The following is a 14,106-nucleotide window of genomic DNA, read 5'->3' as shown; positions in this document are numbered from 1 at the left end:
CAGCAAGGGTCTGGACTGATGTGTGAGCACTATTGGTGAGAATTATGTTGTAAACTTTCTGAAGGACAGAGTGGCAAAATTAGAAATAGCATACCCTTAATTGCAGCCATCTCATTTATTGGATTTTATTCTAAGGCAATGGTTGCAAAAATGAGCAAAGAGAATATGCACAAGGATATTTATCACAACATTGTTTATGAGAACAAAATTCTCACAACATCCTAAATGATCATCAGTAGAGACCCAGTTAAAGTACGATACATACATATAATGGAATACTATGAAGTAATTAAAATAATTTTGCAGAGCTCTATTTATTGACATAGAAAGATGTCTAGGACATATTGTTGAGAGAGAAAAGCAGGTGTCAGCGAGAACAGTATGTATAATACAATTCCTCATCTATAAAATTATATACATAGATCTCTATGTGTATATATGCATAGAGATATGTCTAGAAGGCTGTTCACCAAAATGCTTCGAGTGGTTATATCTGGGAGGTAGGATTTTTACTTTCCTTTTTGTACTTTTAAGTGTTGGTTAGTTTTAAAATATATATATATATATACACACATATATATATATATATATATATAAAATAAAGATATATCATGTTTTTTAATCAGAACAAATAATAATTCTATTTATTGTAGCATTTTGGAAATAAGGTAGATTCTAAATAGAAGGAATCAGCACATGGTGATTCAACGGATGTGGATAAGGAGTCAAGACATAAGCCAAGAATTTGCTCCTTGGTGCTTGGAAGGCTCATGCATCATGGCAAACCCAGAGCAAGAGTTACGCTGGAGGAGGAAAGAGGCCCTGGGTTTTCAGAGCTTTGGTCTGGGGTGGCTGGCGAGCAGTATGGCTGCCTCTTAGAAGGGAAGGACTGGGGTGGGCTTTTCCCCAAGGACAGAGCTGGGGATGAGATCTCAGAGGGAGAGAGTACATTGGCAGGAGCAGGAGAGGGCTGGAAACCGAGCCTGGAACACAGCCACAGTGACGAGCCAGGCAAAGAAACAGGATGCATGATCAGGAAGTTGGGGAGCTACAGGCCCATGGAGTGTCTCAGGATTCCATGGGTGCAGGGGCGAATTTCCACGAAAAGGTCAACCATATCTAATGATGCAAAGGCATGGAGGCTGGGGAAAGGGCATAGGACTTGACAAATAGGAGCTTGTTGATGACCTTGGACAGAGCAGTTTCGGAGGAATGAGTCTATGCATTGTCATGTGTGGGGAGTGAGGGAGTTTGTTGTGAGAGGCAGATTTTAGCTTTAGGGGAGTGGATTTAAGGAAAAGGGACTGAGCCTTGATTAGAGATGTCAGTAACTGGCTCATGTGCCTCCCTGCTCACTCCCCACCCCTGGCAGGCATCACTAGTCACTCTGCTGAGCCCAGATGAAGCCATAAAATCTGCCTCCCAATAGCCAGCTCAGGGAGCCACTACCAGGTTCTTGGAGTTAGCTGCTGAGATGAACTTATTTTCCATGCCTGGGGTGGAACACATAGTTGGAGGATGATGAGAAGGCACACATGGAAGGGGCGATGGAAGGAGCAGGAAAGCAGAGGCCTGGTGGAGCCAGGGCCTCCCATCCGTGCAGGCATGGACTGTAGCCTCAGTCTGGGGAGCCTTCCAGGCCGGAGCCTGGATGTATGGAGCAGTCTGCCAGTGAGTTCTAGTGAGTTGATCAAGCACTAGAACAAGCTTGTGCTTTTGGCGATGCTGTGAAAAAGCCCACCTGTGTGTGAACTACCAGTTGGTGTGCAGATATTTGAGAACTCACCACGGCCCACCGTCCGACTGTCCAGAGAAGGAGTCACGGGCACTCCATTGTCTGGAACACTGAGGATGGAGGAGTCTGCCCGTGGATTCCAACTGCAGGGCCCGAGGGCAGAACAAGGAGTTGTGGCTCAGTAGTGGGTTTTTGGGAAGACTTTTAAGGAATACACTCAGTGTGATTTGGCTGCTGGGTCTCCAATGGTATTTTGATTGCATTGGTGGGAGCATGGGGTTCTGGATGGGGGAGATAAAGGCTCTTTTTTTTTTGAGGCGGAGTCTTGCTCTGTTGCCCAGGCTGGAGTGTAGTGATGTGGTCTCCACTCACTGCAACCTCCACCTCCCAGGTTCAAGTGATTCTCCTTCCTGAGTAGCTGGGATTACAGGCACCTGCCACCACGCTTGGCTAATTTTTTGTATTTTTAGTAGAGACGGGTTTTCACCATTTTGGTCAGGCTGGTTTCGAACTCCTGACCTCATGATTCGCCCGCCTCAGCCTCTCAAAGTGCTGGGATTACAGGTGTGAGCCACCGCACCTGGCCAGATAAAGGCTCTTTTGGACTCTCAGTGGCCAGAGCTTCTTTGGAGCAGTAGAGGGAGGCAGACACATGGCAGAGCTCACCCACAGAAAATGAGCAGGGTTGGGGGAGGCCTGGGCGTCATGCCCATCTAGTAGAAATGCTTGTAGGAGTTCAGGCCAAAGAGTTAGATGTTTGTTTTTAACCTGCTGAAGCCGTGCTTTCAAAAGCATGCTCCTTGGAATCTTAGTTTCTTGAGTTTGTTACCCGGAGAAGGGTTCCATGAGCAGATGTGTTCATGAAATGCAGCACCCACCGCTCAGCACACTTAAGCACAGTAAAGGCTCTGAGAAGTCCTACAGTGAAGAAACTTGTTTTTAATGTAGAATTTTCTCAAGCTTATCCAACAACAGAAGCTTTTTCAGTTCCATGTCAATTTACGTCCTGCAGGACTAGTGGCTGACCTGGGGCAGAGGGAGCAACGCATCCTGTGTGGTCCCAGACATACAGAATTGTTTGGGCAAATGTAGGGATCTTACAAAGAGGCAAGTTTTGGCTCAGTTCAAGGAAGAACTTTGAAAGCAGTCGCAGGTGTTTAACATGTGAAGGAGGTGGTTAAGGGGTTGGAGTTCCCAGAGGCCTCAAGAAGAATGTGGACTTAGCAGGAATCCTATAGAAGGAAGCCAGGTTCTAGGGGTCGTCATAGCTTTTGGGATTCCATGAGTCCTGGGAGAGGGGCTCCCCGGCTGCCCAGCAGTGGTACTCCTCCCTCAGAGCCTGGGGCCCAGCTTGTATTGCCGTGTACGGCACCCATGAGGACTTGGGATGCTTGAAATGAGCAATCTGCGAAGGTAAGATGTGAACACACGAATATTCTCGTTAAGTCCCAAATACGCATCCCAAACTTTACATAACAGGAGCAGCAGCTGGAGATGCCCACAGCCCTAATTGCTTTTCTGTACTAAGAGAACGTCCTCTCTTCAGCTCTGCTTCTCCCATTCATTTAGGTAATTACTGGAGGGAGCCAGTTGTGGGAGGCTGGCCGGCAGGGAGGCACATTTATAACAGCACCTAATGGGTGTCACCATGAGGATGGGGTTCCATGGGAGCTGGGGCCTGTCTGCACTCTTCATGGGGAGTAGGGTGCTGAGGATGGGAGGCCAGCTGTTCAGCTCCAGTCCTGACTCAGTGGGCCCAGACTGAGCTGCCGGGATGGAATGCCTCTCCCACCAGGGACTTGACAAGCACCATTCCAAGAAAGGAGAGATCCAGAGCCAGGTACAGGCATGGGGATGGGGATGCATGGAAGAATCGACTCTGCTCAACAAATTGCTCAAGATGCTTTCTCTGAACCTCATGCTGGGCTGCGGCACTGAGGCCAATCAATCAAGAAGAGCCGACTCTTTAAGCCCACAGGCCAGGGGAGGAAGCAGTCATGGGCCAGAAAAGGCTAGGATCAAAGGAAGCTTTCAGGACTGGGGTGTACGGAGGTCACAGACACTGACTCTTCTTGGTGACAGGGGATCCGGGAAGACCTCTCGGAATAAGAGGTAGTAGGATTGGGCCTTGGAAGTGTGTGTGACCTTGCGGTTGGTGATCCCTTCTGCAAAATGGGGCCAAGGTAAACTTCCAGGCCCCAAAGTGACATCCAGTTTGTCCCCTTGCATGCTGGTCTCTAGTAACCACCTGGGACTCATGAGGATCCTCTTGAGGTTTCTTTAAGGCAATCCTGAGCATGGGGCTTGCAGCTGGAGCCAGCCTGGAACCTGGGCCCTTGGTGGCTGGCCAGGTGGGTGTCCTGGGAGAGTCAGCTTTGAGCCTGGCTTCGGAGGGCCCCTAGGGAGGGCTGCGGCCTAGGCGCTCTGCCCACCAGGCTTCCTGTGGGTGGCAAGTGAAACTTTCTTCCTGGTTCTCTCCCAGAAGCCAGCTTCATTCCCCCAGCCCCAAGTGGCGGCTCCTTGGGCCGGAAACAATGTGCTTTCTCCACGCCTTAGAGTGGAAGTCAGCAGTTTGGCACCGTCTGGCTGGCAGCCTCCACCGGCTTCCTTTGGCACTTTATTGGCAAAGGCGGTGACATTTCTTTCAGTTGGGTGGGTGGAGCTGTTATGCAAACTCCCGCTCTCCTCATTCGCCAGATGAATATTCATGACTCAGGCAATCTGTACCAGCCAGACTTTCCTGAGGGCGGCAGCTTTTCTTCCCTTCCTCTCTCCCTTTTTCTTTCTCCTTCTCTCCTTCCCAGCTCTTTGGAAAGCCGAAGTGCAGCTATATTTAATTTACAAATACAGAGCCATTTAGCTTGCCTTTTGAGATGCAGGCACTGGGGAGGAGGTGCTGGGGAATGGGAACAGTGGTGGAGGAGCTTGGTCCTGACCCTATGCCTCTAAGCTCCAGTGTCCAGCCCCTGGGCCCTAGATCCTGGGAAGCTTCGGGAGTCTGGGGCTTTTTTGAGCTTGGTGTCTTGGGTCTCTCAGGGCTGAAGTTACAGCAGCTCATGCCACCCCATTCCGCACTGGCCTCTGAGATCAACATGGAAATTCTCAGGCAATGATGCTTGCCTGCCCAATTCATGGCCCAGGACCCACGGACACATCTGTCACTGCTTCTCCCCCTCTGCTCTCCCATTTGTCAAGGCCCACCCAGACCCTGCTCCAAGCTCTAGGTGGAAGCCCAGAAGGCATTGGAGCATTTGCTAGTCATTGGCTTCCCCGGGAAAGAAACGATCCTATTTGGGGTCCAAGTCCTTGGGGACACTTTACTCCCTTTCTAGGAAGGCCAGGTCCCTAGCTTCCTTTGTCTCTTCCCAAAGAGGCACCCAGAGCTCTGGCAGAGGGGTCAGAATTACCAGAATTTGCCAGGAAATGTGGTCTTAGCGAGGATGTGCTTGCGTGAGCACGTCTTGTGTGTGTGTATGTAAATATTTACACACAGCTTAAGTGAGTCTGTGTGCCTACATCTATGTTCAAGTGTCTGAGTGTGTGTCTGTATGTGTAAGGGCGTGAATGTGTATGTCGCGGGAAGTCTGGGAATGCTCGCATGTGCGAATGTGCCTCTCCAGTTAGCGTCGCGTGTGTACCTCTGCAGGGCTGGGGGTATCGTGTGCAAATAAGGGTGTTTCTGGGGGACCCAGACGTGTGTGTGTGTGTGTGTGTGTGTGTGAGTGTGTATGTATATTAAGTGAATTGTAGGTGTGTATAAAATGAGAGTCTGGAGGAAAGAGAGAGGAGAGAGTGTGTGCATGTGTATGTGTGTGTTTGTGTATGTGTGTGTGTTAGGGTGTGTTCTCCTGACCTCCATTTCCTCCCAAACCTTTTCCTCTCCAGGAAGGTGGAGGGGGATGTTTCCCCCTTTGCAAGTGTTACAGATTCTATCCAAGGACGTGAACAGAAGGTTTCCCAGCACAGAGCGTCCTGAAATTACTTTATATTCCCCCCCTCCTTGTTTCATCGAATCAAAATAGCAGCATTAGGCTCACCCATTCTCCCTGCCCACCCCTCAGCCCTGGGGGAGGGAGCGAGGCGGGCCATCTTGTCTGACCCCCTCTGAGAGCACCTTGCAGGCCTGAGCCAAGGAGCTGTCTTCCAAATCTCCTCTTTCCTCGGCGGCCCATGCTTCAGTGGCAAGAGCCAGCTGCCTCCCTGCCTGCCAGCAACTGCCAAGCTCTTCCAGAACCCACATCCAGGCCCGGCCTCATTTACAAATATGCAAATTTGCATCTTTTCTGGTATGCAAATGGAGACATGACAAATAGCTAATTAGGGTCAAAAGAAGCACTCTGAACCAATTAGTTGTAGGGTCTATCCCTTTCTCCTGTGAGAAGACAGGACCTTCCTGCTCCCTCCCCAGGCTGGCTCCCAGATGCCCACATACTGTGGCATCCTGTCTGGCTGGGCCCCTGACTGTCAAAAGCATTGAAACAGAAGTCAGTGCATGGGCCTCAATCTTACCTCTGACTTAGCCACGTGACCCTGGACTCACTTGCCTGAGCCTCAGTCTCTTTCTCTGTCAAATGGAGCAATGACAGTGACTATCTTGTCCCTACCATCCACCCCAACATAGGGAAACTTGGGAGGACTTGGATGTAAATAGCGTTTGAAAACTGCACTACAGGTCGGGTGCAGTGGCTCATGCCTGTAATCCCAGCACTTTGGGAGACTGAGGCAGGTGGATCACCTGAGGTCAGGAGTTCAAGACCAGCCTGGCTAACATGGCAAAACCCCAACTCTACCAAAAATACAAAAATTAGCCAGCTGTGGTGGCGGGTGCCTGTAATCCCACCTACTCAAGAGGCTGAGGCGGGAGAATTGCTTGATCCCAGGGGGCGGAGGTTGCAGTGAGCCGATATCGAGCCACTGAACTCCAGCCTGGGCGAAAGAGCGAAACTCTGTCTCTGGGAAAAAAAAAGAAAAAAAGGAAACTGTACTACAATTTTTCCAGTAGGCACATCACTTGTAATCTTACGGAGTTCTTTCTGCCCTTGATTTCATTTAATCATGCCACCAACCCTCTGAAGTAGATGAATACAATGTAGGGACAGGATGCAGTAGGGTTCATTCCACATGCCAGTTCCACATGCCAACTCCACATGCCAACTCTGGCCAGTTATGAAAGGCTCCTTGGAGAGCTGTGTTGAAAAGAATTCAGAGGCTAAGTCTGGATTTACCAAAAAAGAGACTGTGAGCTCTTAGTGACATTGGCCACAGGCAAGTGTTTGGACCATGGCTATGAGAGATATGGAATTTGGAGCAGGAACCTGGGTTCCAGGCCTGTCTGCTCCTTTCATTAAGTTACTTATCCTTCCTTAGCTCAGCTTCCTAGTGTAAAGCAGGGAAAAGAAAACCTATGTTTTAGGGTTATTCTAAAGATTAGGCAAGGGAAATTTAGGCAAAATCTCTTTGTCATCTGGGAGGTGATGTCCATTTAATTGACATGCCAGTAGGGCAGGCATATTGTCCTATTTCACAGGTGAGGAGCCTGAGGCCTGGAGAGGGTGGGCGACCTCGAGAAGAAGCTGGTGGCCTCGCCAGGCAGGCCTACAGGGTAGCTGGGGCTGCTCTTCTCTCTGCCACGACAGGATCCTGGCTCCCTCACGCCACCCCCATGCTAATGCCCCATGCGGGCTGCAACAAGCCCTGCTGGCCTGGCTCCACTCCTGGGTGTGAAATTTGGCTGAGTCAGCACCTGGTAGAATGGAGCAATTGCTATCCTGGAGCCTGGGGCCTGGGATAGGGCCAACGGGCAGACCAAGGGTTGGTGGGCGGATCAGACCAAGGGTTGGCAGGTGGGCCTGGCGGGCCTGGCCAGGGAACTCGCCAAAGCTAGGCAGTTGGCAGGAGTGGGGCAGGAGAGGGCCTGGCTTGAGGACAGCCACTCAGGGAAGCTGAAACCCAGGGCCTAAGCTCAAAACAGAGCCCAGCATGTGTCTGCCTGATTGCTGGCTTGCCTGAGCATGTTGGCTGGTGTCTCCAAGCATGTCTGTGTGTGTGTGTGTTTGTCTAAGGGGATGTCTGGGTGCATGTGTTCTTATAAATGTGTGCATGTCCACGTATGTTCATTGCGGCACTGTTTACAATAGCAAAGACCTGGAACCAACCCAAATGCCCATCGATGATAGACTGGACAGGGAAAATGTGGCACATGTACACCAGGGAATACTATGCAGCCATAGCAAACCATGAGTTCGCGTCCTTTGTAGGAACATGGAGGAACCTGGAAACCATCATTCTCAGCAAACTGACACAAGAACAGAAAATCAAACACAGCATGTTCTCACTCACAGGTGGGTGTTGAACAATGAGAACATGTGGACACAGGGAGAGGGGCATCACGCACTGGGGTCTGTTGGGGAGGGACAGCAGGGGGTAGGGAGGTGGGGGAAGGATAACAGGGGGAGAAATGCCAGATATAGGTGACAGCGGGATGGAGGCAGCAAACCACATTGCCATGTATGTACCTATGCAACAATCCTGCATGATCTGCACATGTACCCCAGAACCTAAAGTGCAAAAAAATATATATTTAAAAAAAGTGTGCCTGTCTATCAGTGCAAAAGCAGGTGCATCCATGCAGTGGTGCACATCTGGGTATCAAGGTGTGTCTGCGTCAGTGTGAGCCTACACATGTGTGTATAAGCGAACTTCTTGCATGCATGCATCTATCAGTATCTGTGTGTGTCTGTGCATTTCTGCCTGTATCTACACGTCGATACACTGTCCACATAGGCAGGTCCATACTGGTGTGTGTCTGATGACCTCCGTCAGTATCTGCGGGCATGAGTTCGTGCTTTCTCTTAGCATCTGTGCAAGTGTCATCTACGTCTATCAGCACGTAGTGCCTCTCTCTGTCTTGTACCTGTGTGTAAATGCCCATGAGTGTCTCTGCAGCTGTGCCTGTATTTTGCAGTGTGTACATCTACCGGTGAGGGTATTGGTACCTACTTGAGGATGCAGGCATGGCTGTCTCAGGGTGAGCAGGATGGAATCTTCCCTGTGTCTGCAGTGGCTCCAGGTCATCACCTCTGTCTTTGCGCTGTGGCTGAGGCCTCCTGGACTGTCATGTTCCTCTGCTCTGATTGAAGGGAAGCTTTGTTCAGGGTTTCCCAGGGTGCTGTCTCTGACAGGGCCAGGCCCTGGTGACGCACTTTGCCTTTTGGATTTGTTTATTGCTCCCCTCACTCTTTCCTGATCTCCTTTCCTTTTTCTTTTCTTCCTTCCATTCCTCATCCTTGTCCTTTTTTTTTTTTTGATGGAGTTTTGCACTGTTGCCCGGGCTGCAGTGCAGTGATATGATCTCGGCTCACTGCAACCTCCACTTCCTGGGTTCAAGTGATTCTCCTGCCTCAGCTTCCCTAGCAGCTGGGATTACAGGTGCACGCCACCACACCAGGCTAATTTTTGGCATTTTTAGTAGAGATGGGGTTTCACTATGTTGGCCAGGCTGGTCTAGAACTCCTGACCTTGTGATCCGCCCGCCTCGGCCTCCCAAAGTGCTGGGATTATGGGTGTGAACCACTGCGCCTAGCCCCTTGTCCCTTTTTTTCTCTCCCTATTTCTTTCCTTCTCTTCTTCCTTCCCTGTTTGCAACTCCCTTGTAGAGACTGTGTCTTGGGCTGCTGTGGGAGTGACAAATGACGTCTCAGAAACCACACTTCAAGCTCTGGAGAGGGGTCCCCATTCCCGCCCCTATGCGGACCCAGCTCCAGAGCCACCCAGGCTCCGGGGGCTCTGTAAATTAAAGCCATTGCATGCCCCACTGCATTTTAATCATCAGCCCCCAGCAGTAGCTCCGAGTGAGAACCCATGACCTTTTCTCCTTCCCTTTTGAGGAGCTCCCTCCCGCCGCTCCTACAGTGCTGGTGAAAGGCAGCCCCATTGCCTGCTGGAAGACCTGCCAGCTTGGGCTTCAGAGCACTTCTGCCTCAGCTCCTCAACGATCCCTTCTGTCATCATGGGACCTTTCCTGGGATTTGATTTAGGGTGACTTGTCTGCGTCCTGAGTCCTGCCTTCCCTGGCTGGTCCTCCGTGCTTAGTCACCCAGCTCATTCCCAGGCAGCTGCACCCTGGGTATGTCTCCTCTCATGTGCTTCCTGGAAATGTCTCCTTTCTTCTCATCTACTGAGAGGTCCTTCTGGGCAGGGACTCGGGCAGATTCATCCTGGCCTGCCCCACCGTTCCCTAGCCCAGCGCCTGGCCCATTGCAGTGCTGAAGGATGATTCTGGTAAGAAACAAGGTACCCCAGCTCACATCTTGCAATGATTATGCCTCCCTGATCCTCCCTTCTCCTTGCAATTCTCTCCCTTCACCGATGATTTTGGATGCAATTTAAAATAAAAATATTGATTAAAAATGGAAACTATATAAATACAAATAAAAACACTTAACATCAATGTGTCATTTGAGCTTTAACATAAAGAGAAAACATGTGAAGATGACAATTTGTGGACAATTTCAAATTAGTTTGAAGTTCTCAGCTGGTAAGTATCTTGACTTTGTTCCCATCTATGGGGGTCTGTGGAATCCTGACCAGGGAGGTCGTGCAGCAGAGTCGGGGGACCATGGGTTCTGCCTTGATAAGCCTGGGTTGAATTTCTCACTTATGGGCTCTTCCTGAAACTCAGCTTCCTTATCTGTGTAATGAGAAGAAAGACCCGACTTCATGGGGTGATTGTGAGGCTAACAGAAAAGTGCACACAGGGGCTGGACATGGCGGCTCACCCCTGTAATCCCCGCACTGTGGGAGGCCAAGGTAGGCAGATGACTTGAGGTCAGGAGTTTGAGACCAGCCTGGCCAACATCATGAAACCTCATCTCTACTAAAAATTCAAAAATTAGCCAGTCATGGTAGTGGGCACCTGTAGTCCCAGCTACTCAGAAGGCTAAGGCATGAGAATTGCTTGAACATGGGAGGTGGAGGTTGTAGTGAGCCAAAATTGCGCCACTGCATTCCAGCCTGGGTGACCTCCATCTCTTATTTGTTTATTTATTTTTGAGACGGAGTTTTGCTCTTGTCATCTAGGCTGGAGTGCAGTAGCACGATCTTGGCTCACCACAACTTCCACCTCCTGGGTTCAAGCGATTCTCCTGCCTCAGCCTCTCGAGTAGCTGGGATTATGGGTATGTGCCATCACAATCAGCTATTTTTTTGTATTTTTAGTAAAGACGGGGTTTCTCCATGTTGGTCAGGCTGGTCTTGAACTCCCAACCTCAGGTGATCTGCCCCCCTCGGCCTCCCAAAGTGCTGGGATTACAGGCGTGAGCCACTGCACCTGGTCCTGAGATGCCATCTTAAAAAAAAAATGTTAGGCTGGTCTCAAACCCCTGACCTCAGGTGATCTGCCAGCCTCGGACTCCCAAAGTGCAGGGATTACAGGCAAAACCTCGTCTCTACTAAAAATACAAAAATTAGCAGGGTGTAGTGGTGCGCACCTGTAATCCCAGCTACGCGGTAGGCTGAGGCAAGAGAATTGCTTGACCCCAGGAGGCGGAGGTTGCAGTGAGCCGAGATCATGCCACTGCACTCCAGCCTGGGTGACACAGTGAGACTCTATCTTAGGAAAAAAAAAAAAAGAAAATGGTGCACAGGGCCAGAAGCAGTGCCTCGTGTCTATCATCCCACCTTCAGAATCCCACCGGAATCCAACCACACCTTCCACAGCCACTGCCATAGCAGGGGTCCACACCCAGTGGTCTGCTCTCTACACAGCAGCCACAGCGACCCCGTTAATTAACATTTAAGTCATAGCACATCACTTGTCTGCTCAGAGCCTGCAATGACACCTATCTCATTGGGAGTACAAACCAAGGTCATCACAGCAGGCTCAAGGCCTCACATGGTCAATCGTCTCTCACCCCAGGGCTCCCAACACATCGCACTTCCCTCCAGCCCCACTGCCCTCCTGGCTGTTTCTGAACAGGTCAGACACTCTCCTGCCTCAGGGCCTTTGCACACACTGTGCCCTTTGCCAGGATGCTCTTCCCCCAGATATCCTCCTCCCTCCCACCATCACCTCCTCAGGTCTTTACCCAAGTGTCACTTTCTCTGTAAGGAAGACCCTGCTCTTTTTGATTTATTTTCATCTGTGGCACTTGTCACCATCTAGTATATTTTTTTGCTTTACTGATGTTCTATGTTGCTTGTCTGTCCCCGAGAGAATGTGAGCTCCTTGAGAGCAGGGATGTTTTGTCTTTGTTTTCACCATCTGGAGCAGCGCCTGGCAAGTAATGGGCGTTTAATAAATGTTTGTTGAATGAATGAATTGCTCATCATTTTTGGAGGGTGCCAAAACATAGCAGCAGCTATCTACCAACTTGGGCAATCAGAGGTCAAGGTTCTGCAATTCTGAAAGCACATTATATCAGCATAACTTCATTAGGGAGGCAGTGGGGGCCCTTGGGAGGAAACCCCGTGGTCCTTCTACTTGGGGCCACCAGCTCAGCAGGAAGTACCATGCGCGGGGTCCTGACTCAGCGGGGGAGTCAACGGTGTGTTCTCATGGGCCTGCCAGGCTTCGGGGCTCCTGCTCCCTGGCAGCCTCTCTCTGTGAGCTCCCTGCCCCACGGCTGCAAGCTTACCCAAGGCTAAGGCGGGCCTTCTAGGAGGCTCACACTCAGCCAGGCCTCTCCGTGGAGGTAAGGGCACCAGAACCCAGAATAAACTCAGACTAAGGTAGGTAGTTTAGCCGGGGCTGGAAAGTTGGGGGAGGATTAGCTACCAGAAGAGCACGGGCCGGGCACTGCGGGGGCCCAGGGGGTAACGCGGGCAGAGCTGAGCATGTAGGAGGCTCTTGTGCACTGGCTGGGGAGGGGCAGGCAGTGAGGTGTGGCTGGAAAGTGTCTACTTACCTGTGAGAACCTCCCAAAGCCAGGATTGGGTCTGCTGCATCTTTGCCTGCCCCTCTAGTGCTTACAATGGTGCCCGGCCCTTACAGGTGCCATTGATGTCCGCTATGTGGCCTGGTCAGCTCAGGCCAGGAGTCTAGGAATTGGGTGGTCCAGGCAGACACCTCTGATGGTGCAGATCAGGCCTCAGAACAGGCCTTAGAGAAGACAGGGGCTGGGGGTTTGGCTGGGAGGATGGTCTAATCTATTTGGTTATTGCAAAAATAATTGCGGTCTTGCCATTAACTTTGTCAAAATAGCAATTACTTTTGCACTAAACTAATACTTTTATTTTTCTTTCCTTTCCTTTTTTTTAAACAATGTTTTGTAATTTACCTTTATTTTAAAAGTAGTTTCTTCCAAGATGGGCACAAGGGTTTCTCCAGAGCGAGAGATGAACCCAGTCCAGAATGATCCCCCAATCTGGACACATTCATGGCTAAAAATGGCTTTGTCTGAATTTTAGAACAGGGTTCTTTGCTTTTTTTTTTTTTTTAAATGCCATGAACTTCTTTAGCAGTCTTCTAAAGTGGCGTTTTTATTCTTTCTTTATTTTTTCTTTCTTTATTTTTTTTAGAGATAGGGTCTCACTCTGTTGCTTAGGCTGGAATGCAGTGACATGATTATAACTCACTGTAGCCTCCAATTCTTGGGCTCAAGTGATCCTTCCACCTCAGCCTTCCAAGTATGTACCTAAGGCTACAGGTGTGTGCCATCACTTTCAGCTAATTTAAACAATTTTTTTTTTTTTTTGGTAGAGATAGGGTCTTGCCATGATGCCACACAGGTCTTGAACTCTTGCCCTCAAGTGATCCACCCGCCTCGGCCTCCCAAAGTGCTGGGATTACAGGTGTGAGTCACCCAGCCCAGACCCAAATAGCGTTTTTAAATGCATAAAATGAGATACATGGGATTACAAAAGAATGGCTACGGTTCTAACCATAGATCCCAGGTTAAAATGGCCAGTTACGCTCTTTTGGAGGACAAATATTCCACTCTCTGAAAACAGAGCACAAACCTTGGCTTCTCCTCCTGCACGCTGGAGGGTGGGGTGGGGGAGGTATTTGTGCATATTTTTGCAGGGCTGTCCTGGGGTGGAGGGAAACGAGGGGGAGGCAGAGTTGAGAACCCTAGGGGGATGCCACTTGGAGGCAGATGGCTGGGCTGCCTGGGGGAAGGGGTGAGCATCCCCCTTCTCTGGAGGTGGTGAGCTGGAGGCCCATCTGTCAGGGATTCTGGGGTCAGGCTGGGGTGGGTGATTTCTGCCTAGGTGGAAGAGGATTTTGATTTTTCCTGAGCTGCTGTTGGTGGTGAATCTAGGAGATACCTGGGGCTGTAGGATCTTTCTCCCTTGCCAAGCCCTGCGCCATCCCGGCAGCCCTGGCAACGAGAGAATGGCTACTTTGTGCTGGCTTCTGCTTGCCAGGCTCA

The 14,106-nt window shown here is 50.2% G+C and overlaps 1 long non-coding RNA gene across 1 annotated transcript in view; it reads left to right on the top strand.

The window, feature by feature from the left end:
- The window catches only part of LOC119468382, a 74,968-nt gene extending 64,784 nt beyond the window's left edge, over positions 1 to 10,184 (top strand). The window contains exon 5 of the long non-coding RNA XR_005197053.1: positions 9,622 to 10,184. This is a non-coding gene — a long non-coding RNA (uncharacterized LOC119468382). The remainder of the gene's footprint in view (positions 1 to 9,621) is intronic.
- The last annotated feature ends 3,922 nt before the right edge of the window (positions 10,185 to 14,106 follow it).

Source organism: Cebus imitator, unplaced genomic scaffold (genome assembly GCF_001604975.1).
Source record: "Cebus imitator isolate Cc_AM_T3 unplaced genomic scaffold, Cebus_imitator-1.0 Scaffold420, whole genome shotgun sequence".
Classification (NCBI taxonomy): Eukaryota; Metazoa; Chordata; class Mammalia; order Primates; family Cebidae; genus Cebus; species Cebus imitator.
The sequence above is the reverse complement of the archived record's forward strand: the minus strand, read 5'-3'. Positions and strand labels throughout refer to the sequence as shown.